Genomic DNA, 5,495 nt, shown 5'->3' on the forward strand with positions numbered 1-5,495 from the left:
TCAGCAAAGAACATCTGTTCTGTAAATAAAGTAACAATGTATGTGAAGAATGAATGTGGGGACATTGATCCACTTTGCCTTGGGGAACACATAACAGAGTCTCAATATGGAATAGATAACCATTACTTTGACATCATCAAAGTCTTGGTTGCCTGTTACTACACCATCAGGCAGAAACACATTGCATGTTTGCACTCCTCACATCTGAAAAAAAGAGTCTGTATGACAAAAACTGACCAAGGTTATACTTTTCAAAGGCCACTAACTGCTTTCTGACAATGTATTATGATCAGGCAATTTTAAATTTGGTGTTTACATTTGTTGTTCTTAAAACACACTAATGCATTTGCCTGATATCTGTACTTGCTTTCATTTCTGAAAAGCTTGTGACTTTTAATTTTTGTCTTTAATGAAAATTTTTATTCTTTTTTTTTGATCATTTATCAAATTTTTTTCTTCTAGTGTATAGTCTGTAAGACAAAAGTTTATCCCATTAGTTCTGTATTGCTTATACCATTGCTGATTTGACCATCATTGTGATTGTAAATAAATAGTTCTGAATTTACATTTCTGTTAAATTCATGGTTGTTATTATTATAATTATAATAACCGAGTATTTGTGACATTGTATGATAAAGTATATGCACTATTGGGCTCATCTTACACCCACCCCCCACCCCCTTCCCTCTCTCTTTATATTAGTTAGTAATTCTTACATCGGCTGTTTTAGCGGGCCACTGGTACCATTTAGAAATTCGGTACTGTTTAGTTTAGCTTTCTCATGTTTTTAGCTTCCTGTACACTTAGTTTCCAAACTTCGTACTTTGTTGAAAACATTTCAACTTTCACAACATTTAACTTTGAGTTCTGAAAGGTTTTTGACTATCCCCTACAAAGAGATGATGTAGCTTGGCATCTTCAAAATTTAAAATTGGGCAATCATTCTGTTGCTTTTGTTAACTTATTGTTTGAGTAACAAAAAGATCAACTTGCCTCCCTTGACGATCCTAATTTCCTCATCGAGTTAATTTAATTCAGTTTATTTATTTAGCGCCAAGTCACAACAAAAGTTGTCTCACAGCACCATGTGAAAACATTCACATACATTATAAAGAGTCAATTAGTAAAAAGTAGGGAAGCCAGCAGATTGCATTGAATCTTAACTTCATCACAGTCTTCCATCCTGAGCAGCACACTGGCAACAGTGGAAAGGAAAAATTCAATTTTAACAGGAAGAAACCTCCAGCAGAACCAGGCTCAGAATGAGCAGCCATCTGCTTCGACCAGCTGGGGTTTGAGGACAGGAAAGAAACAGAAAAACAGAATGACCGGTCCAGGTGTAGTTTCTATTGGAAAAAGGAAAGAAAAACACATGTTAATGATATAAATAATGACAGTAGAGAACATAAAGACAGCGGTACAGTGAGGAAATGTTGTCAATTTGTTCTCCAGCAGTCTAAGCCTATAGTAGCATAACTGAGGGATAGCTTGGGAAACTCAAGCCAACCCTAACTATAAAATCATGAATTGATTGGATTCATCAGGTTTCATGAATAAATAAAACTGAGTATTATCATCATAACAATGACAATTTATCCCATGCTTTCTAATAACTTTACCTGATAGACTTATATATAAAGTAAAAGTATAGGTCCAAGCACTGAACGCTGAGGAACTCCATGACAAACTTTGGTGTATGAATAAGATTCATTATTAACATTAACAAACTAGAATCTACCAAATAAATATGATTTAAAACATTTTAGAGCTGTTCTTGTAATCCCAATATCATGTTCAAGCCTCTTTAATAGAATATTGTGATCATTTGTTTCAAATGCAGCACTGAGATCTAACAGGACAAATATGGACACAAGTCCACTGTCTGAGGGCAGGAACTTTCACCAGTGCTATTTCTGTGATATGGTGAGCTCTAAACTCTGACTGAAACTACCCAAACAGATTATTTCTGTCCAGATGTTCACACAGTTGATTTGCAACTATTTTCTTAAGAATTTCTTAGATGAATGGGAAATTAGCTATAGGTCTATAATTGGCCAAAGTTTAATTACAGCAACCTTAAAGCTCTGTGGTACATAACCATTCATTAGAGACAAATTAAGCAGATCTAAAATGGGGATATTAATGAGAGGAAATACCTTTTTGAACACTCTGGTTGGGATGGGATCTAGGAGACATGTTGATGGTTTGGATGAAACTATTATTTTTGACAATTCGGAAAGCTCAACAGTACAAAAACAGTCCAAACGCAAATCAGGTTCTAGTGACACTTCTAAAGCTGCCTCATCTGACTAGGAATCAGAGGCAATAGTAGGAAGGATGGTGTGAATTTTATCTCTAGTTGAAATAATTTCATTCATAATGAGTCTCTTGAACTCATCACTACGTAGAGTTTTAGGGATACATGGCCCAACAGAGATAGGACCTTTCATTAGTCTAGCTACAGTACTAAACAGAAACCTGGGGTTGTTCTTATGCTCTTCTATTAAAGATGACTAATATACAGTTCTAGCTTCACAAAGTGCTTTCTTGTATATTAGCAGGCTTTCTCTCCAGGTTAAATAAAATTCATTCCATGTTAGTGGAGCCATTTTCTTTCCAACTTTCTAGATGCCTGTTTTAAAGTATGCAACTATGAATTAAACCAAGGAGTCAGCTTCCTCTGACAAATCACTTTCTTTTTCAAAGGAACAATTTTATCAAGTGATGTTTGCATTGAAGTTGTATTATTATCAACAAGATGATCTAAGTTGCTGCTATCTGTTGCATTACTCTGCAAGACAGAGGATAATAACAATTGAAGAGATTGTTCATATGTGGTTACAGATAAAACATCAACTGTTATGAAATTTACTCTCAGTAGCTGTGTAATCAGTCAATGTAAACTCAAAGGTTATAAAAAAAATGGTCAGACAGCACAAGATTATGAGGATGTATTATTAAGTGCTTACTCTCTATGCCATATGAGAACCAGATCAAAAGTATGATGAAAAGAATTAGTAAGTTTGATCAACATAACTATTTGTATGGCCAGTTGTCTAAAAGAGATTGCCAGAGAGAGACATCACAAGTCTCAAACCCAAAACACTACTTACTCGTCAGATCGTACCAACACTTTCCCCTTGTCTCCACCTCCTCAGTCTACACTAGCAAACCCTGAACATATGCAACTAGGGCGAAAGAGACTGACCCTGAGGAACGAAAAAGATGCTCCAGTACGAAGATGTGTATTTATTTTGGATAATCCGGACATTTCATTAGCCTAATTGGGTAAAAGGGAGCGCCCACCTGTAGTTCCTGTCAGGAGTCTGGAGTTTTGTTGTTTTTTGCCTGCTATTTCCACCTGAGATCCAGCAGAGGGCGCCTGTCATCAGGAAGAGCTACCAGCAGGTGTTTTTAATCATCAGCTCATCAAGGGAGGCTTAAAAGGATGCTGCAGCCAACACTTCACCGTCAGAGCGTTAACCTGTATGGTACGTGAGTTACCTCTAGACCAAGCTATTTTCTCAGACTTTGCTTCATGTATCCTTGCTTCGTTCTGGTTCCATAGTTCACAGAGACTTAGACCTTCATAGACCAAGTGCTTGCCTTCCCTGACCGAACCCTGCTCACCTTCCAACATCATTGGATTGCAAACTCAACTGGATTCCACAACAACAGGACTCAGACTCTTACATTGGACTCCTCCAGGAAAAATCATCTTCAACTTCCAGTAAGCCTTACCTCTGCCAGTATAATTATCACCATCAACAAACAATCAACTAATCCTCTGTCTCCCATCACAGTTGCTGCTCCAGTTTCTTTGTTCCTGGCTTCCAGTACATTATTCATTAGGTTCAATAAATCTTTATATTCTTATTTCCTGGCTCCTGAGTGTGTTCTGCATGTGGGCTAAGTCCCTGCCTAAAATCATGACAGTTCCAGGGATACTGGTGGATCAGTGTATATATTCCACTGTTCCCTGTTTGCTGTTAAGACCCTATTAGGGCATTTTGGTCTTGCCTTTTGGTTTAACTAATGCCCTAACAGTCTTTCAGGCATTAGTGAATAATGAGATTTCATTCACCTGTTTGTGTTCACATATCTCAATAATATCAAGATTTTTTCAGGGACAATTGAACAACATCAGAACCATGTCTGTAAAGTGCTGCAGTGACTACTAGAGAACCAACTCTACATAAAGGCCAAAAAACACGAGTTCCATCGTTCTTATTCTTGGGCTATATCTTCGAAAGCAGGCAGGCAAAGATGGACCCTGAGAAGATTAAAGCTGTGGCAGAATGGCCAACTCCCACAACATGTAAACAACTATATTGTTTTGCTAGTTTTTGTCATTGTTTCATCCAAAATAATAGCTAAACTGTTCCACTGTTTCCATTGACAAGACTTACCTCCACTACTAAAGACCAGGTAGTCAGTGTTGCCTTAAAAACTCTAAGAGCTCATCAGGGGAAGGATGCTATAGTTGGGACTTTCTTCTCACAACATGTTGAACCTGTTGGAAAACTACACCCCTGTGCATTTTTTCTCCTGACATCTGTCAGAGAAGAACTACTATGTTGAGTTACTTGCCTAATCCCCATCTGATCATAATCACAAAACTGAGTTTTATGAGTTGTTAGTTTTTCAAAAAATACAACTCAAGTATTTATACAGGAAGTAATATTACTGTTTATTATGATTTTTTGTTTGCTTTGTTTCACAGTTAAGTGGAAGCATCCATTAACCACCTAGGACCCTGCGTCCACATATGTGGACATCATTTTTCTCATAGACTGCATTATAAAAGATAAAAAAAATAAATCTTTGTTTTTACACTCATCAGGTCCCAATCAGCCCAAATAACTAAGCAAAGTTAAAAATGCATACCATGTTAGAGTTTAGGTCTTAGGAGGTTAAACAAAACTATAAACAGAATCCATCAGTCTGTCCGTCCGTCCATCCATCCTCTTCCTTTACTCTGTGGTTGGATCAAGGAGGCAACAGGCCCAGGAGGGAAGCCCAGACACCTGTCTCCCCAGGAACGTTTTCCAGTTTCTCCTCAGGGATTCCAATTTATTCCCAGGCCAGAGAGTATATACACTCCTGATCAAAATCTTAAGACCAGTCAAAAAATTGCAAGAATTTGCATTTTGCACCATTGGATCTTAAGAAGGTTCTAAGTAGAGCTTCACAATGTTAAAGGAAAAAATCAGCGTAAGAGACAAGAACTTTTGAGTGGGGAATTAATTAAAAACTGCATTTACACTCAAGCATGATTTTCTCAGCTGATCAAAAGTCTAAGACCATAGCTCAAAAACACCCCGAAAACTCCCCAAAACAAAAATCAAAGTGTCAAAAAAAAGGACTCAGTAATGAGTAGCTCCACCATTCTTGTTGATGACTTCAAACAATCGTTAAGGCATGCTTGATGCCAGTGTTTCCAGGAGGCTAGTGGGAACGTTGCTCCAAGTGTTGAAGATGGCTTCACGAAGGGC

This window comes from Kryptolebias marmoratus, linkage group LG15, assembly GCF_001649575.2.
Source record: "Kryptolebias marmoratus isolate JLee-2015 linkage group LG15, ASM164957v2, whole genome shotgun sequence".
In the NCBI taxonomy this organism is placed as follows: domain Eukaryota; kingdom Metazoa; phylum Chordata; class Actinopteri; order Cyprinodontiformes; family Rivulidae; genus Kryptolebias; species Kryptolebias marmoratus.